General features: G+C 38.6%; 1 long non-coding RNA gene and 1 pseudogene across 4 annotated transcripts; both read right to left on the bottom strand.

The window, feature by feature from the left end:
- Nucleotides 1-321: 321 nt before the first annotated feature.
- On the bottom strand, nt 322-10966 carry LOC140855714 (uncharacterized). Of its 4 annotated transcripts, none has more exons than XR_012138703.1 (5): nt 10673-10966; nt 10434-10554; nt 10272-10361; nt 10071-10164; nt 322-340 (listed from the first exon to the last, which is right to left on the bottom strand). It is a non-coding gene; the product is annotated as an uncharacterized lncRNA (long non-coding RNA). The 4 variants fall into 4 exon arrangements; XR_012138702.1 differs by lacking the exon at nt 322-340 and adding an exon at nt 8427-8756; XR_012138701.1 differs by lacking the exon at nt 322-340 and adding an exon at nt 8427-8750.
- A 2301-nt stretch (nt 10967-13267) lies between these two features.
- The window catches only part of LOC105052968 (F-box/LRR-repeat protein At4g14103-like), a 37479-nt pseudogene continuing 24888 nt past the window's right edge, over nt 13268-25858 (bottom strand).

Raw genomic sequence — 25858 nt, 5'->3', positions numbered from 1 at the left:
CATTTGGTTTTTCTCACTAAGCCGACTATATTCTTACTTTTTTTTCCCTTATTGTGATGACTTTTTTTGGTAATTTATTGTGCTGACCAAATAATCTCATTCGTGGATGTACCTCCTTCCTGACTCAACGGTTGCTCGTCATTATCCACTTCTCGCTAACAACATTGTGAGGGACGATCGGGTTCACCCTTTTCTTTTACTTCTTCTTTTGCTTTTTCCTTAGCACGGTTTTGGCAGAGCAGGTCAAGAAATCAAATAACATGGAAAGGCAGCAAAGGGCAAAAATGGAAAATGGGCACTCTGTCAAGACGATTAAAAATTTCTATTTTATCCAAAGTACCTGCGTACATAAAATTAGATGTTACTTTAGGCATTTTCCAGGATACCAAGTGATCTTACAATCTAATAAATCGTAATAATTGAGGTGCATAGTTCGAAGATTCTGGCAGTGCTTTGCTTGGACAAATAATTTTTTTTTTCTTTTTTTTCCTATTTGGTTTCAACTTTTGAAATTACCGATTAAGTTTAAAAACTATTTGTATTTCTAAGGCAATACATGCTATATATTTTGAACATCTAACCATTAAGGACGTTGATAAATTAGAGTTTGAAAAAGACCTAACAACAGAGTTAGAAGAATCAGAACAAATTATGACAGAAAATAATGCTAATATTGATAATCTCAAAATAATGATAATATTGAAGATATTTATTGTGGTGTAGGAGGAAGGGCATCATTAGTTTCATATTGATTGTAAATCAAGGAGGACTATAATTTATAGAGGACGAGACTATCCTTCCCCCGTGAGACATCGACTTTTGGATCAAAATCCAAAAGAGCATAACTATGAGACCCATAGACTAAAGCGCATAATATCTCATGTGCCAAACCATGAGTTCTTAGCTGCAATCAGTAGATCTAAAGTAGGGGACCATCTCTATAATTCTGGAGCTCCTTTCGTCCGTACACAGACTTCCTCTTTACTGGGAGAGAGATCGTTGCAAAAATAAGGAGGGCACTTCCTATCCTTACACAAACTCTCTTTTGATTGAGAGGTTATGTTGCCTAGTAGTGATGGCATCATTAGTTTCATCGAGAAAGAGTTGGCTCCAGTGAGGATCTTCCGATGTTTAAGTTAGAAAAGTAGAGAATAGAAGAAAGAAACGAATATTAGGAGAGAAGTGATTGCATACCTTGAAGATCTCCTATGGACCTTCATTTATATGTAGAGACTGAGATGTCATGAGGACGAAGGAGAATCAAGCATTATTCCTTATCTCATTGACATAATATGTTCATTATCTCCTACCTTATCTGATGAGATATGTTTATTAATCTTTTATCTTATCTAGCGAGATATATTTATTATATCATTCTTTGTCATAAGAGATACGTCACTATCTCTCTTCCTTATCTGCTCAGAGCAAGCTATCCTATGAATTTCGGAGCTTCCTTTACTTGAAGTAAATCGGATAATAATATCACATACAAACCTTTTCTATTATGACTATGCTCGGTCAATCTCAAAAATACCTCAGATTCGCTAACACCATGGGTGGTCCAGACCAAAGTTTTTTTAGCCTCGGATTCAATCGAGGAAAGAACTTCCTCCCCATATTATATGCCCCCTACTCTCAAGTCTAAATAAAAATTAGATCAGATGAAAAATGTATATCAGATCAGTTCTTTCGGCTCTATGAGCGACATGGGTCACATCGAAGCTTCGGCCACATCTTTTTATTATTGTCTATATCTTTTTGTGCCTTAAATTATCTTACTAATCTTAGAGATATTCCTTATAATCCGATCTTTTTGGAATGATCTTATTAGCTTTAAGTAGCAGCCGATGCTAACCCTGATTCAGTTATTCGATGCATAGAGATTGCAACATCACTTTAAGCATGCTGTATTTGGATAACCGACCTAATATTTCTTAGATCGAATGGCATAGGCCAAGGTGTTTAGGCACCTCTTTTGTACAATCTCTCGAAGGTAGCATATTCTTTAGTTTGGCTCATCCTCAAGATATCTTTGAGCATCTTTGTATGATTATTCTTTTAAGGACATGGAGTCAGATTGGCATTGCTGATGCACCAAGCTTTCTAGGATCCTCTTAAAGGTTCTTTCTACCAATTATTTCATACTATGATATTTGCCACACCAATCATTATATCAACATCAACAATGTAAGTCATTATTGGATTATCCTCTAGTCCTTGCCCTCATCTGAATACCACAATCAATAAAAAAGAAGGCAATGAATTAAACTTTTGGACAGTCTTTGCGGCTTTGGTGTGAAAGAATGATGCATTTTTTTTTTTTTTTTTGGCTACATCTACCTTTGGAAGGAGGTCAAAGTGCTTTAACGACTATGCGGATGGGTAGGAGTGTAAATAGATTAGATTAGATTGAATCATGAGTGATCCTAATCCAACGATCCGGTTCCTAGATCAGATTTTATTATTGGATCCATGTCCAATCCAATGGAACATCGAATAAGATTGGATCAGATTCATGGCCAAAACTTTCGTCCCAAGAGATCAGTCAGATCGAATCAAATCCACATACAATCTAGGGCAGAAACTATTATATGCAGAATCTAGTGGTTAAGGCCCAACATTTGGTTTTTCTCACTTTTTCCCTTATTGTGATGACTTTTTTTTGGTAATTTATTATGCTGACCAAATAGTCTTATTCGTGGATGTACCTCCTTCCTCACTCAACAGTTGCTCATCATTATCCACTTCTCACTAACAACGTTGTGAGGAACAAGGGTGGCTAAAAGGTAAGGCCACTGAAGCCCTTGCCTTAGGCCCCCACCCCCGCACAGGAGGCCCCCCGCTCTCGTCTCTCCACCTCCACACTCCACCACGGCAAAGTCTCCCTGGCAAGACTCCACCACGGCTCCACCCCATCTCCACGACTCCACCTCTGCTACCTCCCCCTCCCCCTCCCTCCGCGGCTCTACCACCAAGCCCCCTGCTTAGCCCTCGAGAAGATGGAACGGCAGGACACCTCCACCCTAGAAGGCCCCCAACCGGCCGCCCCCAGCCCCCAGGTAGCCCCGACGCCCTGCTCGGCCCGCAAGAAGATGAACGGCATCACGACAAGGAAGAACGGCTAAGCGCGTGGTCGGCCGCCGATCGATCACCAGTGGCGAGGAAGACGTCTCCGCAAGCGGTGCGACGACGGACGGGATGATCAATTTTTTTTTTTCCAAAAAGCCCCCGCCCCCAAGCCCCCCTCCTGCTTGGCCCGCGAGAAGATGAACGGTGCCGGACCACCGACGCCATGCGACAAACTCTTCCAAGGACCGAAGGCCCCTGAAAGAAGATGATTTTTTTTTTCGTTTTTCGAAAGCTAGAAGGCCCCTACCCCTTGCCCCCAGGTCCCCCCCCTCATCCCACGAGAAGATGAACGGTGCCGGGCCACCGATGCCGCATGTCAAACTCTTCCTAGGATGAAGGACCGAAGGCCCCTGATCTCTGGAAGACTATTTTTTTTTTCATTTTTCGGAAGACCCCTGCCTCCAAATCCCCCCTCCCCACTCGGCCAGCGAGAAGATGAACAGCGCCGCTCATCGGAGGCCCTGAGCGGTTGAGCGATCGTCGATGATCGATTGGTCGGTCACAGGTCATCGATGGCAAGGAACAGTGGAAGACGAAAGGTCTGTGACATCTGTCGGCCTTTTTTTTTTTAAGTTTTTCAAGGACACGTGGCAAAGCGTAAGGGTTTACTGTTCGCGGCAGCGTGGGAGAAAACGAAAAAAAGGAGCGGGCGGCGGACGGCCTCTTCATTAACAGTGGCCAATTATCGAGTTAATCCAGGCATCAAGCCACCAACGATCATTTTTTTCATCCTTTATAAAAATAGGTTGTTTACTTATTTTTTTATACTGTTATATTTTGACAGAAATATTGTGGATGCTCCATATTTTACACATATAACTCCACAGAAATATAAAATTTTGTTCAATTTTTAAATTTTTTTTATTATCTATTTTTGTACTCCTTCGGAAGATTTGTAAATTCTCAAAACTAGTTGAGATTGAGAAGTGTTTGATACTTTGATATTTTGTAGTTTGGATTATTCTGTTTATAAATTCAATAGGATTATCCATTTTTTCTCTAGATTAATACAGTTCTCCTTTTTTACAAAAAAAAATAATTTTTTTTAATTTATAATATCTATTTCTTAATTTTTCTTTTGTTATTCTCTTTATTCTTCTTCTTGATAATAACTCTAACTCATATTTTCTGCAGTTTGCACTCTCGTACAACAACATTCAACAATTGGATACTATAAATTAGTTGATTATTGATCATCTCATTTGCAATCAGCATTCAACAATCAGATATTATTATTCTAATCTTTATATTTTTTTATTTAATTTAAAATTTATATTATATTATTATATATTGTCTCTATTTTATTTAATATTTGATTCATTGAATTAAAAATTTTGATTGCTGATCTTGTATTTAAGGCTGCAAACAGATCGGGTTGATCCGTGATCCGACCCGACCCGATTAGATCCGACCCGAATCCATTTAAAAGACCCATGGAGCCGGGTCGGGTTCAAAAATTGGACCCGTTCATCTTTCCAGACCGGATCTGAATTTTCTGAATTTGGACCCGATCTGATCCGACCCGTGGAGACTTTTGGGTCAATTTGGATCTCAAGATATATGATCCGACCCGATCTGATCCGAATCAGATTCAAATATAAGATCCGAACTCAGTTAGAATGACTCATCCAAATAAGAATTTGGACTTGGACCAAAAGAGTGACTCACCCAAATTCTTTCTTAAATCTCTTACTAAAATCTTTAATACTGTCACACTATCACAAGATCATTAATGCACTACACAAGAAATGCCATTCTTACAGCTAATCTTGAAATTTTTCTAAAAATCCTTCCACAAACACAAAGTAAACTGGAGACATACCAACAGTTGTTCATAATTAAAATATCCAGTTACTTGTTTACTGTTGTACATTACTATTGTCTTAGGGATGGTATACAATATCCACTATCAATGGTGAAGTGAGAAGACGTGGGAAGAGAGGAGAGAAGAGAATATCTACATGAAAAGATAGATATGGTCATGCTATTTTGCTGTCGATGTCACCTCTAATTTCACTTTATGCAGATTTTTAAACACATGACCCGATCCGATCCGAATTAGACCCGAACCGAATCCGCATTTCATGGATTGGAACTGGATTATATATGGACCCGACCCGACCCGAATGATCCAATGGGTCAATAAATTCGGCCATGGACCCGACCCAATCCGACCCAATCTAATTTTTTATTAAGATAGGTATGGGTCCAATATCAAGACCCGATCAAGAAATCGGATCGGGATCACTCAAGACCCAATCCGATCCGACCCATTTGCAGGCCTACTTGTATTAGCTATTTAAAAAATATAAGATAATTGTAATAGTTAAATTTTTTGATAATTCATAATAAGAATTTAAATATATTAACTCAAAAATATAAATCTAATTATTCAAAGTTTCAAAAAAAATTGAAAGTTTAATACAATCTCAAAAAGGAGCTCTCGATAAATTTTTTACAAGTAATAAAAATAATAAATTAAAAAATATTGATGAATATTTCTTAAATGAACAAGTTAATAATCTTTTAGAATTAGAATGAAATATTAGAACAAGAAGAAATCAACGAAAAAATTCAAAATGATCCTCAAAGTCATGGTGAAGAGAACCAATCGGTTAATTTAAATAATTACATTCCTAAAAATATTTATGATCCAAGTCAATGGACAAATATTGATATAAATTTGAGAGATTTATTAGTAGAAAAAGATCAAATAGAATTGATGATATAGATTTTTCTAAAAATAAATTCTCAAGATATTTTTTTACTACATACTATATTCAAAAGTTGGCAAACGGAGAGAAGCATGAAAGAAGATGGTTAGTTTATTCAAAAGACTTAGACAGAATATTTTATTTTTATTATAAATTATTTAATTCTACTTCTAGTATAAGTAAACTAGCTAATGTTGGGAGTAGAGATTGAAAAAATCTTAGTGCTAAACTTAAAAGTCATAAGATAAGTAATGAGCATATTATTAATATGAGTTCATAGATTGATTTAAAAATGAGATTGTTGAAAAATAAAATAATTGATAAAAGTATTCAAGAACAAATAAATAGAGATGAAGAATATTGAAAAAAAGTATTATTAAGAATTCTTACTGTAGTAAAAACTCTTGGTAAAAAATAATTTGACTTTTCATAAAAAAATGAAAAGATATATCAAGAAAATAATAAAAAAAATTTAAGTCTAATTGAAATGATTACAGATTTCGATCCGATGATACAAGAATATATTCGACGTATTAAAGATAATAAAATTCATACTCATTACCTTGAACATAATATACAAAATAAATTAATAAATTTGTTAGCAAGTGAAATTAAAAATAAAATTATTAAAAAAATTATAGAAGCAAAATATTTTTCAATAATATTTGATTACACTCCAGATGCAAGTCATCAAGAGCAAATGTCTTTTATATTATGATGTGTAGATATTTCATCAAGTCCAATTAAAATTATGAAATATTTTTTTGAATTCTTAAAAGTAGATGATACAACCGAAAAAAATATTTTTGATATCATTATGGATGAAATAAAATATATTAAACTTGATATTAATAATTTAAAAGGACAGGGATATGATAATGGATCTAATATGAAGGACAAACAGCAAAGAGTGCAAAAAAAACTTTTAGATATAAAATTCTAGATCCTTTTATACACCATGTGGTTGTTATAGTCTAAATTTAGTACTTTATGACATGGCTAGTTCTTGTACTAAAGCTATATTATGTTTTGAAGTGGTACAACGTATATATTCATTATATTTTTCTTCTACTAAACGATGAAAAATTTTGCAAGATAATATTTTCGTTCTAACTCTTAAATCATTATCACAAACAAGTTGAGAAAGTCATATTGAAAGTATTAAAGCAATAAGATTTTAAGCTCCACAAATAAAAGATGCTTTATTGAAATTAACAAAAGTTAGTAAAGATCCTAAAAGTAAAAATGAAACTAATTGCTTAACAATATATGAGCTTAAAAATTTTGAATTTTTATTGGGCATGACTATTTGGTATAATATATTATTTGCTGTTAACTCAATTAACAAAAGTTTACAATCAAAAGATATGCATATTAATATTATTATAGAACAATTAAAAGATCTTTTTTTTGAAAAATATAGAGAAGATGAATTTGCATCCGCTATGATTTCTTCTAAAGAAATTATATCTGAAATGAAAATAGAATCTAAATTTCATGATAAGCGTGTCATTCATAGAAAGAAACAATTTGATGAGAATGTTGACAATGAAATAACAAAATCTCTTAGATCAAGTAATTTACCACTAATTTCAAATATTTTACCATTTATTTTCATATATTTTCTTATATATAGTAGATCAAGTAATTTTTTCACTCCAAAATAGATTTGAACAATTTAAGATATATAAAAATATTTTTAATTTTTTATTTAGTGATAAAAAATTAAATTCATTAAACAATGATAGTTTGAAAGAATATTATCTTAATCTTGAATATTTTTTAAAATATAATAACTAACTACTCTGATATTGATGGTTTAGATTTATTTTCAGATCTAAAAATTTTAAAAAAAATTATACAAGTGAAAGATAACAGTCCAGTGGACATACTCAATCATATAAGATGACTCGACTCTTTTTCAAATGCATATATTGCTTTTAAAATAATGTTAACAATTCTAGTAAATATTGCTTCGATAGAAAAAAAATTTTTAAAATTAAAATTAATAAAATCTTACTTAAGATCAATAATGTCTCAAGAAAGATTAAATTGATTGACTATATTATCAATTGAAAAAAAAAAATTAGAAGAACTTGATTATAAAAATTTAATTAAAAATTTTGCATCTCAAACAGTTAAAAAAATAAAATTTTAATAAAAAATTTATATAAATTTTAATTAAAAAATTATATTTTAGTATTTAGCTTTAGACCTCCAAATGTATTGACCGCCCCTGATGAGGAACAATCGGAGTCACCCTTTTCTTTTACTACTTTTGCTTTTTCCCTAGCACGATTTTGGCACAGCAGGTCAACAAATCAAATAACATGGAAAGGCAGCCGCAAAGGGCAAAAACATATATCGCTATCAATCTGGTTAAGCAGGCATAGAACTTTGTCCTTTTGTAAAATACTCCTCTTCGTTATAACAAAATAGCAGTTTTGGTGCACTGCGGCAAGCAAAACTGCTATAACTACCATTGTAAGATTATAACTCAGATCAGTTGGAAGACAACTGAATTTAGGACTCCGCCTGCTAGAAGGAAAAGGTAATGTTTTAAATATTGACGGCTATGATCCATTAAATCTAAGAATCAGGGTTAATTTCAAAGGATGGTTCATCAAGTTATAGTCACCTTGCCACCATGCTGACTGACATAATTCACAAAAATTGCAGAATCAGGAGTAAAATCAAAAATCTCTTAGAAGATTGGCATGTTTAAGCACAACATTTGCAAGATCCAGTTAATTGCTACTGTTTTGTACTGGTAAGTTCATTCTCTAGGTCTTGACTTTGGTATATTGCAGGTGAACTTGAACAATCTTAACTTTAAGACCCAATTGCTGTCCGGATTGATCCTTGCATATCAAACATCAGATGCCTCTAGCTGTGATTTTTTTTTTCCTGCTTCTATCAGATAGTTTAGCAGACCTAATAGTAATAATCAAGCAACATATGTGATAGCATTGGTATAAAAGCAAAATAGCAATCAAAATCCTAACAAAGTGCCAAAGGGCCCACAACAATAACAAGAGATGGAGAGAGAAGGGGGGAGCAGCACACAATTCTCTGTTATATTGCGCTCTTCAAGTGTGCCATTGTAATTGTTCTCGTTCCTCTTTAAGGTGGCAAGTCTTTGTGAAATAACTCCAATGGAAAGAAAAAAGATGTTAAGAGATACTCCCAGCCCAACTCTAGATGCTCTAAGATTCTTTTTCAAACCAATTATGGAATCTCAACGTGTTGGATCTAGAGTTCAAGTATTGAAACCATTAATTGTTTTTGATCTATACATGGTAACTTGCTAGTATCAAATCATATGCCATGAATTTGAATTTGAGTGTGCTAGTTGGATAAAAAAGCTTAAAATAATCAAGATTAAATTCAATATAAGAGCACGAAAAAAAGCAATGTCACTTTTTTAAAACTATATCTACAAAAAGGGTTTTAATATTAAATAATATTAAAAATTGGACAATAACCCAAGGAATTGTGGGAAAAATAAAGAAAAATAAAAGAAGAGAAAACATACCAAGACTAGCAAGAGACAGTATGCCAATAAGCATATACAAGTAAGATTCAACAAAGTTTGAGAACATTTGCTGACTGTATAAAAAGACATCAAACATAGAAGCACTCCCACGATGCTTCATATGTCAGTAATTTTACAAAACTAGTTATGTTGTAATGATATGTGATGTCAGTTGATTCCAACAGGCTCAATTTATCATACATTAATTGAGGAAGTGCCTAACAATCATGCAGGTTATCAACCTGTAGTACAGTCCATGAGGATATTTCATGATCAACTCCAATTTTAATCAAAACAAATCCAACAATCTCACAAATTTTGCCAATTTCAATTTAAGCTGATTCATCAAGGATTCACAAAACACTGTTGCAAATAATTTTGGGAACTTAAATAAGTTATATGTAAACTTCTTTGATACTGATCATAAAAGCTTCTCTGACATTAATCATATTGTGCTCAGATTTATTTTATAATTACTCCGAAGAATGTATTTTGCCATTTGATTCTTTAAATACCCATATCACTGCAATAAATCAAGTAACTAACATGATGAAGAATACTTCTTTAACCCAACATTTTCTGTTTCCGCCTCTGTATTGTTCTAAAACAAATTTCAGCCACTTATAAAGTATACCTCTCAAACAGGAGATCCATACGCCCGTAAGAATAAAGAAAAGGCAGAAAAATTGTACCTCAGCCAGAGAAACTAATGCCTTCTCCTCAATCTCATCAAAAGGAACTGTTTTGAGGGCAGGAACTTGGCGTTCCAGGTCATACTAGACGAAGCTATATACACATCAGAATTCAAATATCAAAGGTGAAAAAAGAATATCATAAGCTAAAGAACTATAAGATAAGAATAGCTGTCAGAACCAAGAATATGCGATGAGAACCTGTTGGACATACGGTTGAACCCTCATCTTGAAATCCTCTCCATGACCACTAGCGCTATACCGCTGGAAGAGCAGCGCCTCCTCTGCTGGCTAACGAAAACAAGCAATAACTAGAAACCCTAACCTTGGAAAACTTTAAAAAAATGATGAAGAATTACCTACCTACAAAATGCGGGCCAATTCTTCATCGGATAGCTCTTGATTCGAATAGATTCGGACTTCTGATATTTTTCTTGAGATCGAAACAAGGCGAAGTTTCCCCATCCACCTCCTCTACCACGATCTTCAAGGAGTACAATTCAAGAAAGATATTCAAAGAGAATAATTCTAGGTTAGCTCACCGGATTAGAAGAACAAAAACAAGGGATCTCAAATTCACAGGAGAAGATAAAAGGTAAAACCTTTTGATCGTCGGGAGAGATGGAGGGTAGGGAGAAGATCTGGAATTTGAGAATCTGAGGAGATTGCGAGATTTCTGAGAGATTTCTTGATCTCTGGGCTTCTCGAAGGAATGGAGGAAGAGAAAGGGTAAAGAGGGAAAGGAAAGGGGCGGGTTAACTTGAGGCCGTTGAAGGCCTCGTATTCGACGGGGAACTCATCATCGTTATGGCGGACGACGACCTTCGAGCGACCTTTTCTTGCTTTCTTCGCTGTTTGGCTCCACCTCTTTCCTTCCCGTCGTCCAGAAGGGAGCACCTTCACCTGAAATTATATATATATATATATATATATATATATATATATATATATATATATATATATCCTGAGCATCTGCCACGTGAGATTCACGCGACTAGCATGAGAATTTTTTTATTTTTTTTAAGTTTTTATTTTTTTGATTTATAATTATGCCGGTGTCTCCCGCAGGCCGCAGTAGAGCTTATCATGAGCCGATGGCCAGCGCCGCCCGCCAAGCCCAGCCTGAATTTGACGGGCTCGGACACCAATTATAGACCCGTGGGTCCCCCCGGAGTTTTTTTTTTTTTTTTTGGTACAGTGGGTCCCCAGAGTTGGACGTAGCTGATTTAAGGAAAGAGGTAACGTTATCCGTTGAACAAGGCCATGGCGGACGGGGTCGTGTCCGCTGGGTGCGACATGATGTGGCAATGATATCCTTCCAAGCTAAGCCATGGTCAAAGTTACGCGGCATCGGCCAATGACAGGTCCCGACATCATCAAATATTATATATATATATATATATATATATATTAAAATAGAGATATTTATATCGATAAAAATTTTATCCATCGTTTTATTAAAAACTCTGTCCAATAGACTTTTATTTTTTCTTCATAGATGAAAAAATCTAAGATTATACAAAATTATTAATTTAAAATAAATTTTTAAAGTTATTTTTATGCTCTTAAAAGAGATTTAAACTAAATTTATAATATAGATTTCAAAATAGATCTAACAATATGCTATGTTACAATGTTGGTTGACCCATTGCCTATCAAATTTTTGAGAGGGTTACGAGGTTGGTTCTAGTTAGTATTTTTCGCCTTCAAGGTGGTTCTAGTTAGTATTTTTCACCTTCAAGGTGGCCTTTGTCATCATTTGAATATGCCATACCTTTTAGACATGTCTCGCACCAACGTAGATTTTAATCCCTTTCAATAAATTTTGAAGGATTTCAGAACCCATTGAACGAGCTTAAAGTCTGTTACCAAATTTAGTTTAGACAAGCCTAAAAGATATTGGACATTTACGTTTAAGTACTTGAAGATTTCCCATCAAAAAGAAAAGTATTTCATGGTTAGGAAAAAACTTAACGGCGAAGTGATTAGAAGACTTAGAAATCAAGAAATGATAATGATTAGATGACTAGATAGACAACCATGAGGAAGTGAAAGAGAGGGATTTTCTTGATTAAATAGAAAAGCAAAGAGCAATTGATCTTGGGTCCCCAGAGACTATAGCCCTTTGGACTTCTTCATCATGGATGGGGGTGGAAAGGAACAAGTTATGTTGGAGTCTTGGAGATGTTTCTTCTTGGAAAGGGTTTTTTTTCCTTTTTAAAATTGTTTCCAAGAATTCCCTCCAAAAAAAAAAAAAAAGGCTTCCAAGGATATTAGTGAACTAAAGTTGAAGAGAGGATGTATAAAACATTTAGTTTTGTCCTACGAATTGCAATTACTTTACATTTCAGATTTTTGTGCTAAAAGTTGTGGTGACACAGCTCTAAACTTAGTGAGATCAAAATCTGATGAAAAAGATCTAGCAAGAGTTAAGTGTGTTTCCCTGATACACATCATGGAAAAAATTTATGATTTCTCTTATAGTTCTCACTGCACTTTATTGGTGTCCTGTACATCAGAGACGTGTTGTGATGCCAATAGGTGCTTCTGCACATACATGCATGACCAAAACATTGATAAGAAATTCTGCAGACAATACTTACATACCGTAGGGGGTTTCAAGTAAAGTGGCTTATGCCTGTTTGAACTCCCTACTTGCGGAGTGCAAATAGTAGTTCAAATAAAAGATTAGCACTTTTACACCTAATCTCCTACAAATACAGAATAGTACAAATATTTTTCAAAGGTTTTTAGATAAAACTATTTATATTTAGAGAATGCTTGGTTAGGGGAGTTGGAATTCAAAATGGAAATAAAAATAAATAACTTCTATCACAGCCATTTCCTTTGAACCAATACTTCCAGCTCAAGGGCCGGGATAGACTTGAATTCAACATTAAAAGATTCACACTTAACTCCCTTCCAAATACAATGCAAAAGAACTTTTTTTTTTTTTTTTTTTGATAAAGCCTTTATAGAAAACTGCTCATATTTAATTTGAAGTAGTAGTCCTGCCAGGTCGAGTGCCAAGACTGGCTCGAATTTAGCACTAAAAAGTTTAACAGTTGACCCCCTGTCAAAATATAATGGCATTTATAGACAAACTGCATCCACTTCAACTCATAATACCAATCACATGCTATGCATGTGATTGTTATCATACCAATCATGCTGGCACATCATGTGCGTTCTCCTCATTTTGTCTGAATTTCTGCGTTATGATTCAATTGTCTGCAGAATTCCATATAATTAAGCCACATCACAATACGGACTAATATGACAGAGAGAAGAGAAGAGCTAGAATTACTCAGAAGCAAGTTCAAATATTATGCTAAAATTGAAACAAATCCAAAGTAAATTGACCCAACGTTTCCCAGCCTCGCTAAGCCCAGGTTCATAACCAGCACTGAATTTAAAAAGAACCAAAAGGTAACTGTCCCTACCCATGGGAAAGGCGAGACTGGGAGATGGTTGGCTGTTCCTTCCTATGGTAAAGGCATGAGAAGTTGATGCTCCTGTGCCTCCACTGCCCAAGGCAAGAGAAGTTGATGCTCGAGTGCCGCTTCCCCCGGTCAAGGCAGGAGAAATTGATTCACTAATGCCACTTTCCATGATCAAGCTAAAAGAACCTGATGCTTCATTGCAAGTTAGCACGGCAAGGAACTGCCACTCTTGTTCAGCTGATTCAAAGTTTGATGCCATGTTTTGATGATGTCCAACAACTGATCTTTTCTTTGCACATGGAATGCAAGGAAAACTGTATGAAATGAAGAAAGGAGTAAATAGTACAAAAACCCGTTGTCCATTAGACATTTAAAGAAAGATGATTGGTGCAAGAAATTTAGTAATCATTAAAATTGTTTTTTTTTTAAAAAAAAGGGTATTACCACTTCAAGATATCTCACCAAAGTATCAAGATTGGGCATGTGCATGAGCATGTACAGTATTGCCTCCAGGTGAACACTGATAAGCACCAAGTCCAACCTCAAGTATTTCATATTATGAAAAATTGGCAGGCAGCCAGATAAATGTCCATCTAGGGAGAGATGCTGAAAGGAAAAATATTCAAATGAGAAGAGATTTAAAGTGACTAATAACTTACCATTCAGAACTTTAGTCCTAAAGAAAACATCTAAAAATAGCACTACAAATTCATCAACCAAGCATTAAGAAAACTTCTAAATAGGAGGATAGAGGCATACTTTACCACCCAAGTATGTGAAGGTCAGGGACTTCATATTAGAAAGACCTCGTAGAGTTTCATCAATACTCCATCATTTACTAGAATGCATTTCTGAATACTCTAGATTAAAAATCATTAAGCTTGCATCAACTAAAGTGGAAATGTCATGAAAATAACATCCTTGTGCTTTTCCTGAGGAGTAGTTGAGCGACAATAGTTTGGGGGTGCTGATCTCTATTCTGTTGAAGGAATCAAAATTGCAGCAAGCTATAGTCAGTCTCTTGAGCTCCTTTGCAGAAATTGTCAAAACCTTGAAGTTGCAATCTTCCAAGCACAGTTCCTTAAAGGAGAGGACAGCTTGAAACTAGCCTACTCAATTAGTTGGAATAAGAAATGACACCTTTAAGGTGCATAGTTGTAAGCCTACTAATAACAGAATCACCCAACACAAGTCGCCATCGGGGCAGGGCCAACTTCAGTTTCTCCAGGGACCGGCACACTAGAAGGTAATCGGGCACGGTCCTATGACAATCAAACTCACAAGTTGCAAGAAGCTTGAGGTCAAGCTCATGAACATTTCTCTTTGTTGCATACTGCAACCATATATGTAAAACACCATGATCCAAGTGATCAGAGATCATGAGACGATACTTCAATATATTTGATTCATCTTGACGGATAAGCAGCACAGTGTCCACATGTTCCTGAAAGTTGATGGGGAATTGTTCTTGATCGAAGTATAGAGTAGGCATAGAAACCCATAAGTACCTCCATCGCTTCGATAGAACACTAGTTCACCCAGCGTCTTTTGTGGTTCTCAAAGATAAGATGTGATGGAGAATAGAATCGGGTAATTCACTTATTCTATCAATGCCCCCATGTGAGTTGTCCATCTTTATTCTCTAAACAGCTCAGGTACTGATTGCTTCAACCATCTGAAAGATAACACAAAAGCTAAGATGTAAGGAATATAATGTAAGAACACTAACATCAATTGGGTCTAGCAACAACAAATCAACCATGAATTACTGAATTACATGATATGTTATTGGATCATGATAATGAAAAGGCATCCTGTCAAAACAAAAGGATCAGGGAAAAACATGAAAGGGCATTGATTGTTCAACTTGGCTAAAAAATTACAAAAGGAAGCGAGAAGGAAAAAATGAGAATTTATTTGGATTCTACAGATGTAAATTATGTATGAGTGGGAAAGGTTCTTCACAAGTATCTCATTAGACTAGATCCAATCTAGAAATAGATAGTTACTCGTCCAGATATTGACTGCATTATTTCTAGAGCAAAATTTGACTGTTAATTGACAATGGCAGTTAATAGCCATTGCAATGGGAAATAGGAATAACAGAGCTATTTAACCACATTATTGTTTCACAGTACAATTGTTCAATTGATAACTTTTACTTTTTATTAAGTATGACAGTAAAAAATTAATATACTGTTCTTTGAACAGACTACATAACAGCCATTAACCATTTATGAATGTCATTACACGTATGTTGAAAATATTGAGAGGCCTTAAACTATTGCAAAAGCCACGATAGCATTCTAACAGTCGTACTTATCTTGTGAAATAAATCCCAAGTTCAAGAGCCACAGAACTAGCAAGAATTTGGGCACTTACAGCTATAAACAATAAAGAAGAAATATTTCTTAAAAAAACCTAAAAATGTGCTTATTGTCTTTGGCAAGTCTGGAGTAGATTATGACTGCTAAAAATTGAGCATAACATGGTTGATTTTGACATGATTAAGAATCCCATGAGGAAAATCTAATGATGGCCCCAGTTACTGGAGATAAATCGTCATATGTCAATGCAAGTCTAGTGCACTCCAGCTAGCATCACTCAACTCATCAGCAATCCAACAGATTCTCATGATCAAGAGGTGTCAGATAGGTTGGTTTTTAGTGGAGTGGTAAGTTTTGAAATCTAACAGCATTTACATCTTGATGATGGATATGGCAAGCAGGATAAAAATGGACTGTACATGTGCTAGTTATAAAACCACCTAGATATCCATATTCATTTTTATTTAGCTGGTATAGATATGTGTACCTACATCAAATGAACTACCAAAAAGAAGCACACCCATATTCATCGTAAATGGTTGAGTATAAAATGGATACAAGTATTATATATTTCAAAAACTGTTCCCGTATATACGATGAATATACACATAGATACAAATATCAAGCAATTTTGGGTTACCATACAGGATTATTGTCACGCCTCCGATCCGAGATCGCAAGCCGGAGATCGCGGCAACCGCCGCATATTTATGAAGAACTCTCGCTATAAGCATACAAGGCATCTCATCACAATATCAATGCATCACAGTAGAATAAAATTCAAATAATTATTATTCAATTTTAATTTAAATAACTAAATCAAATGTCTTACATCCAATAAAGTTTCACTAAAAATAAAACAATAGATCTAAGTTTAACGAAATTGACGATGCTAAATCTCGTCTCTAAAAGCTCTGTCTCAACATTATTACCCACGCTCGCAATTAATTATCTGAATTTGAAAAAAATAAAAAAAGAGATAATAAGCTAGACAGTCCAGTAAGTAACAAATATCTCAACTAGACATTTCAGATATTATATAATATTCAAGAACAATACTGTGAATAAATATAAAAATACATTTCATGCTAATTTAATACAAATCTAATTTTTTTCAAATATTTATATACGATATAATCATAAATCCGATTTCAAATCAAAACACTTATAACTCAACAGCCTCGACTATGACCAATGTTTAACCCTCATTGACGGGATCCACTGAATACCAACACACAACCCCCACTGACGGAGTCCACTGAATACCAGCGCACAACCCTCACTGACAGGATCCACTAAATACCAGCGCACAACCCCCACTGGCAGGGTCTACTAAGTACCAACGTATAATCCCCATTGGTGGGGTCCACTGAAATATAGTTAGGCTGAGAGCATAAATCCGATCTGTATCAAAATACTTTTATATCATAACATATTATAATTTTCACTGAACATATGCACAATCAATAAACCATAGTATTTCAGAATCACTTTTCGTTCAAAATATAATTTTATAAATCATGCATAATTTCAAAGAATAATTATTTACTTTTAGAATAAATATGAAATATCTCGAGAAGATGATTCATTATTTACCTTTCACAGACCAGTGAACGAACAGATCGATTAACCTTTAGAAGATTCTTCAGTGCCTATTATTCAAAATTATATTGTTGCATTAATTCTAATTCAAAATTAGATCTAAACAAAATTCCAAATCAAAATCTCACTTAAGATCGGATCCTTCACTAAGCTCGATGAAAATCATCAAAAGAAAGTCTTTCACTATGCTAATCTTAGAAAGATAACTTTGAGAGAAGAAAATCCATCAAGAGAGAGAAAAAATTTTAGAAAGAAAAGGTAGAGAGAGAAAGTCCAACATTTTAGAGAGAGAAAGCAAGGGTTCAGACTGAAGGGTGAGAGAAAAAAGAGAGAAACTCCCTCTCATATTTTTTTAGTTATTTATTTATTTTTTTCTTTTCTTTCCTTTTCTTTTTCTTTTTTTTTTCTTTTTTTTCTTCTTCTTCTTTCACGGGAAAGGGAACCCGCATCCCTCTCTTCCTTCTTTCCTTTCATGGAACAGAACTCTTGCTCCCCCTTGTTCTCGACGAGGAGACCCTCCCCCCAGCCGACCACCACTCAGGCCAGTGGGGCAGTCCCCGCGATGCTGAGCGGCTGGGTCCGGTGATCGGTGACGGCAACCAACAGCCGAAAAATCAAAAACAAAAGAAAAAACAGTGCATCCAAAAAATAATGATTTTCAAATAATTTTTTCGCAGAAAATTCCACAAAGATTCAAGATTAAAACCTCTAAAAGATTAAGGGAATAAGAGAGAAGAGATTTACCTAATTTTTTAAGGGATTTGATCCGATTTTCGATGGCTAAAATGAGATTATTCCATCAATGAACAGGGCAAAATCAGGGAAGAGAACCAGTGAGTTAAATGGTGATTTTTTTGAAGATTTTTCGGTGAGAAAAACCAAAGCGATTAGGGCCTTTAAATAGGGTTTCAATGGGGAGGATTTTGAGTTTGATTTAAACTCTATTTCCTAGTGATTTTAGACTTTGAATTGGAGAAGGAATAGAACTCTTCCAGGGTTCTTTACATTTTTTTTTTGTGATCTTTTTACTGTTTGGAGATTTGTGTGATTAAGGATTAAGGTATTACATTCTTCCCTCCTAAAAAAAATTTCGTCTTCGAAATTTTTTTTACCTGTCACTACTGCATTGGAAGCCTGTGCATTCTGTTGAGTAAGTGCAAAAACTCTTTTCTGAGTTTTAGAAATCTGCCCACCACCCTTGTTTTGTCTGTCATAAGTTTTTTGGCCAAATTGATTTTCAATGCTTAGTGGGCAGTTAGCAATTTTATGATCCATCTGACCACATTTGAAACAAGCACCTGTATTCCAATGGCAATCCTTGTCAATATGATTTTTATCATATCTGGAGCACGCTCACCATCAATCTGTTGAGTCTTATTATCTGTTGTTCCCTTAGCTGAACTTTGATGTTTTTATTATCCTGCCCTTGTGTATCATTTGATCTCGCTCTCTTTCTTTGCTTCCTTTTCCCTTCCATGCGTTCTTCATTGACTTCTCTTTCAATTATCAGTGCTTTATTTACCACACCTGCATAAGTAGTTAATTCATACGGAACCACTTGTTTTCGAATTTCGGTTCTCAGCCCCATCTCAAATTTGTCAACTCGTTCTTGCTCACCATCCACTAATCTCAGAGCAAATTTAGCTAACTCTGTAAATTTTGCTTCATATTCAGTCACACTCATACCCCTTTGCTTTAGATAAATAAACTCTTGCTCTTTCGGGATCCTTATACTCTAAGAAAAATATTGATCGTAGAATGCAATCCGAAATCTCTCTCAGATAAGTATTTCACCATCTTGTTCATACTTACGCTGTAGTCGCTGACACCAGTTGTACGCTTCTCCTTGTAGTAAATAAGCTGCATATCAAATCTTTTTTTCATCACGGCACTCTTGGGCAGCGAAGGCTTTCTCCATCTTCATTATCCAATTATCAGCCTTCAAAGGTTTAGTAGTCTTCTTGAAGGCTGGAGGAGCTAGCTTTTTAAATTTTGAAATGTTGTTCTGTTGCACTGGCTGCTCTCCATGTTGTTGTGGTGAATGCTAATGTTGTTGTGCATCTCGTTGTATCTGTTGTTGTTCAAGTATTTGCTGCTGCATTTGTTGTTGCATCTGCACCATCCCAATTAAGGTCTGTATTAACTGAGCCATGTCCGGTTCCTGACGTACTCTCGAAGTAGTCCTAATAGGATCTACGACTCCCTCCTCCTGAGGGGTGCCACTAATCAGATGGAGAGTGCTACCACCCCATGGTTGTGATGTCTCTCTTGTGATCTCTTAAATAGTTCTTGTCATTCGATGGGGAGGCATAATAACCCCTGTAGTAGTAAAATCTCATTAGATTCATTTATCTACTTGTTATGATGGATTTGTTATGATACTCATACTTTAACATCCCAATATTCATGATGTCTACCCATCTACACTCATACTATATATAATTCTATATGTCATAATTTATCCACTTATGCTCTGATACTACTTTAATTATTACACCTCCGACCCGAGATCGTGAGCCGGAAGTCGCGGCAACCGCCGCATCTTATGAAGAACTCTCTCCATAAGCATGCAAGGCATCTCATCACGATATCAATACATCACAACAGAATAAAATTTAAATAATTATTATTCAACTTTAATTCAAATAACAAAATCAAATGTCTTACATCCAATAAAGTTTCACTAAAAATAAAATAATAGATCTAAGTCAATGAAGTTGACAATGCTAAATCTCATCTCTAAAAGCTCTGTCCCAACATTATACCCATGCTCGTAATTAATTATCTGAATCTGAAAAAGATAAAAAAAAAGAGATAATGAGCTAGGCAGCCCAATAAGTAACAAATATCTCAACTAGATATTTCAAATATTATATAATATTCAAGAACAATGCTGTGAATAAACATAAAAATATATTTCATGCTAATTTAATACAAGTTCAATTTTTTTCAAATATTTATATATGATATAATCATAAATCCCATTTCAAAAATCAAAATACTTATAACTCAACAGCCTCGACTATGACTGATGTTTAACCCCCATTGGCGGTGTTGGGTATAAAGTGCCCCCCAGCCGAAGTCTGCAGAGGACTGATCCTTCGGGGCTCCTCCGGCTCCCGACCTTGTACGTGACGCCTCTCCGAACTCCCTCGGCCGTCCGGACTTCTTCGACGATGGGCCTCAGTGTTCACCCATCGGGCCGCCCCAAAGGCCCTTTGAGCCTCGCTGTTAGCCGTCCTTCTACAGCAATCGACTACCTCCGAACTTCTTTCGGGCCTCGTCAGCATTCGAGCTTCCCCGACAACGAGATTTCTACAGTAACCAGGCCCCTTCCACGTTTCTACGACGGTCGACCGCCTTCAGGACTCCAGCCGAGCTCCTGTGATAACCGAACTTCTACCGCGAGCGGCCTACTCCGAACTTCCACTACGAGTGGTCTGCCCCGAACTCCTACTGCGAGCAGTCTACTCCAAACCCCTACAGTGGACGGCCTACCTCGGATCCCTACTGTAAGCAAATCCCATCCGAGCCTCTGCTGTAAGCATATTCCTTCCGAACTTCCATTACAGGTAGGCTTCAGCCGAGCTTCTTCGTAGTCGGATCCCGCGACAACCGATCTTCGACCGAGCCTCTACAATGGGACAGGACTCATCAGCCAGGTCGCTACTCCGAGCTCCCATGACAACTGACCTTCGACCGAGCTTCTACAATAAGCAGTCTCCCTTCAGCCTTCTACAAGAACCGGACTTCGACCGAACCTCCATAGCGGTTGGATATTGGATGAGCTTCTACGACGATCGGGTTCCAGCAGCTGGATTCCTACAACGACCGATCGCCTCCGATGTCTGCCGAACCTCCCCAACGCCATCCGAAGTCCATCACCGGCCAACCCTCCACCAGATCCTTCATAAAATCGAACTTCCCCAACGGATCATCTTCAGGCGAGTTTCCACATCGGGCGAATCCCAGACGGACTTCTCTAGCAACCGGATTCCTACCGGGCTTCGCCAATAAAAAGTCTCTATCCGAGCTTCTACAGCAGGTGACTCCCGCCTATAGTATCAGCGCCTAAGCTACCCGACAACAGTAGACTCATCAGCAGCTTCGGGGACATCCGAGCTTCTCCCAGACCAACAATAAAAAGCCATTCCGCTCCATCAGATGTCCCAGCCGAGCTCCAGCCGACGGATCCGAGCTCTCTGACAAGTCACGACAAGAGCCGCCCTCCTGCTCCACTCCCTGCAACAGATTTCATGCAACTCCACCACTCTCTGACAAGTCACGACAAGAGCCGCCCTCCTGCTCCACTCCCTGCAATGGATTTCATGCAGCTCCACCACTCTCTGGCAAGTCTCGACAACGGACACCACTCCACTCTCCGCAACAAGCTCCACGTGGTCCTGAACGACCCCTGACGCCACTACTCTCTGTAACAAACTCCACGCGGCTCTGAGCCGTCCACTACCAGACAGTTACAGACGTCGCTGTCGATCAGTTATACCCTCCGTCTATAAATAAAGAACCCCCAGACACGTTCTTCTCTAAGCTGGAAACTCTATCTCGAAACTCTGTCAAAATTTTCGTTCGAGCACTCCGTTTCTGTTGAAGCAGAGTACTGACTTGAGCATCGGAGGGTCTTGTCGGAGCACCTCCAACTCCGATTTAGACTTTTTTTGCAGGTCCCGACGGCGACCGCGGTCATTCCATCTCCAGCTTCTCCGACTTCGACGGAATTCTGCACCAATAGAATTGGCGCTAGAGGAAGGGCGCGTGTCTTTGCAGTACCCTTATTCTTAAAGGAGTGCTCAACGGGATCGATTCCAGTCATCTTCTCCGACATTCTCTTCTCCTTCTTCTACTAGATCCTCACCCAATGCCTCCCCGCAAAGCATCCATCAGGCGATCCACGGCCTCCACGGCCAGATCTCAAGCTCCGGCCTCACCCTCGATTTTCTAGGCCCCTCCCCCTCCTCCGGCAACAGTGGTCGACAGATCCATCCGGTGCCAGCCTAAAGGTAGGGAGAATCGGCCGAGGACCCTACCACGACCGGCGCCGTCGAGGGAAGAACAACCTGAAAATCGGCTTCCAATCGGGATCGTCTGCACCATCTCTAGAGAGCCCCGGAAGGGAGCGGCCAGCAGATCGACCGGACCGCCCAAGCGGCTAAGGACTGAAGGACCCATAACCTTTACTGAAGAAGATGCCTGAGAGGTCCAGTTCCCCCACAACGATGCGGTTGTAGTTTCTTTAAATATTGCTGATTATGATGTACACCGCATTCTTGTTGATAATGGAAGCTCGACTGATATTTTATTTTACGACGCCTTCTCAAAAATGTCCATCCCTGACGGTCGTTTGGGGTCGATTGGCTCCCCTTTAGTAGGGTTTACCGGCGATGCTATCCCGATGGAGGGAGTAATAACTTTGACTGTAGTTGCAGGTCGATATCCAAGACAATCCAGGGCTCTGGTGGATTTCCTGATGGTGAAGGCACCGTCAGCCTACAACGCAATCCTCGACCGACCTGGTCTCAACACCCTCCGGGCTGTGGTGTCAACCTACCATCTGAAATTGAAATTCCCTACTAACCAGGGGGTCGGAGAAGTCAAGGGAGATCAAACCCTGGCAAGGCACTGCTACAATATAGCCCTGCAAAGAAGTGGTCAGCCTGACCCCTGTCCGGTTGATGGGTTAGACACCCGCGACGACCTGACAGAAGAACGGGGCGGACCAATGGAAGATCTTGTCTCAATTCCTTTGAATGATGGGAACGAAGAACACATGGTTAAGATCGGCTCCAACTTGCGGAAAGAGGTGCGGACGCAGCTTATCAATTTTCTGCGAAAGAACGCGGACGTTTTTGCTTGGATTCCGGCGGACATGCCAGGGATCGATGCTGAAGTTGTGCAGCACTGTCTGGCCGTCGATCCCAAACACTGGCCGACAAAGGAAAAAGTTCGAAGTCATGCACCGGAGAGACAGCTGGCCATAGCCAAGGAGGTTGATAAACTCCTAAGGGCCGGGTTTATCAGAGAGGTCAACTATCCGAGCTGGGTTTCCAATGTGGTCTTGGTTAAGAAGGCGAACGGCAGATGGAGGATGTGTATAGACTTCAAAAAACTGAATAAAGCCTGCCCGAAAGACATTACCCTCTGCCCAAAATCGACCAACTAGTAGATGCAACCTCGGGCCACGAGCTTCTCACCTTCATGGATGCATTCTCCGGCTACAATCAGATCAGGATGGCGCCAGAGGACGAAGAAAAAACTGCTTTTATAACTAACCATGGCCTTTATTGTTACAGGGTCATGCCTTTTGACCTCAAAAATGCAGGGGCGACATATCAGCGGCTAGTGAATAAGAACTTCAAAGAGCAGATCGGCTGCAACATGGAGGTCTACGTGGACGACATGCTCGTAAAGAGCAGATCGTCGGTGAACCACGTCGCCGACCTTGAGGAGACCTTCAGCGCCCTTCAAAAATACAAGATGAAGCTGAACCCAGCCAAATGCGCTTTTGGACTAACCTCAGAAAAATTCCTGGGCTTCATGGTATCGGGGTGTGGGATCGAGGCAAACCCGGAAAAGATTCGCGCCATCCAGGAGATGACCGCCCTGAGGTCGATAAAGGAGGTTCAGCGCCTCACAGGGAAAGTAGCAGCTCTAAATCACTTCATCTCGAGATCGGCCGAGCGATGCTTATCTTTCTTTCAGACCCTCAAGCAGCCCAAGAACTTTTGTTGGACCGTTGGATGTCAGCAGGCGTTCGAGGAGCTGAAGACCTACCTCGGCTCATCACCATTATTGGCAAAGCCTGAGCCTGGAGAAAAATTGTTCCTATACCTGGCGGTTTCCCCTGTGGCCCTCGCTGCAGTTCTGATTAAAGAAGAAGCGAAAATTCAACGACCGATCTACTACATAAGCCGAGTATTGAGAGACGCCGAAACCAGGTATGCTAAGTTAGAGAAACTAACTTATGCCTTATTGATTGCAGCTCGAAGGCTCCGACCTTACTTTCAAAGACACACCATAACACTGCTCACCGACCAGCCGATCAAGACGGTCCTGCATCGAGCGGATGCCTCCGGAAGAATCGCAAAATGGAGGATCGAGCTCACGGAGTTCGACATCAACTATCGACTTCGACCAGCGATCAAAGCCCAAATATTAGCGGACTTCGTGGTGGAATGCACTATCCCAGAGGAGGCCGAACTTGGACAAGATGAAACCGATAATATAGGGCTCCGACCGAACTTCCCCGAGGAAAGAGCCGATCTCCCTGATGGTTCTTGGGCACTCTACGTGGATGGTTCCTCCAACATGTCAGGCGCAGGCGCGGGCCTGATCTTGGTCAATCCAGACGGGATTGTCGCGGAGTATGCACTGCGCTTCGAGTTCCCCGCAACAAAAAATGGAGCAGAATATAAAGCTCTGATTGCAGGACTAAAGGTTGTCAAAGAATTCGAAGTAGATCGGCTTCAAGCCTATAGTGATTCTCAATTAATAGTGGGACAGGTCAGTAGAAATTATGAAGCTCGGGAGGATAGTATGGCTAGATATCTTGAAAGGGTAAGGGAGATCATCCCTACCTTCGGCAGCTTCGACATCAGGCAGATCCCGAGATCGAAAAATGCCAGGGCCGACCTTCTCTCCAAGTTGGCTACACTGGCTCCGGCCGAACTGCCTAAGGAAGTCTTCTTCGAGGTTCTGAAGCACCCAAGCACGGAAGAATCACAGTCTGTGATGGAGGTCAGCTACGAACCCAGTTGGGTCAACCCACTAGTTACATACCTCAAGAACGAGGTTCTTCCTCCTGATGCAAAAGAGGCTCGGAAGCTTAAGAACCAGGCCTCCCGATATATCCTCTACGAAGGCAAGCTATACAAAAGGTCGTACTCCTTGTCCCTCTTGAAATGTCTCCGGCCTTCTGAGGTCGATTTCGCCTTGAGGGAGGTACATGAGGGAGTCTGTGGAAGTCACATAGGGGCCAGGTCTTTATCCCATAAGCTGCTCCGACAAGGCTACTATTGGCCTACCATGTACCATGACTCCGTCGAATATGTCCGAAGATGTGACCGGTGTCAGAGATATGCCAATATACAAAGGCAACCTGCCTCTGAACTGGCACCGTTGAGTGCCCCGTGGCCGTTCGCGCAGTGGGGAATGGATAACCTCGGACCCTTTCCCATGGCATCAGGGCAGCGAAAGTTCCTCCTGGTGGCAATAGACTATTTCACCAAGTGGGTCGAAACTGAACCCTTGGCAAAAATCATGGAAGCCAAAGTGCGGGACTTCGTCTGGAAGTCGATTGTCTGCAGGTTCGGCTTACCCAGAACCCTCATCACTGATAATGGACGACAATTTGCTGGAGCAAAGTTTGCTAAATTTTGTGAGGACCTAAACATCTCCCACA

Source organism: Elaeis guineensis, chromosome 2, assembly GCF_000442705.2.
Source record: "Elaeis guineensis isolate ETL-2024a chromosome 2, EG11, whole genome shotgun sequence".
NCBI lineage: Eukaryota > Viridiplantae > Streptophyta > Magnoliopsida > Arecales > Arecaceae > Elaeis > Elaeis guineensis.
The sequence above is the reverse complement of the archived record's forward strand: the minus strand, read 5'-3'. Positions and strand labels throughout refer to the sequence as shown.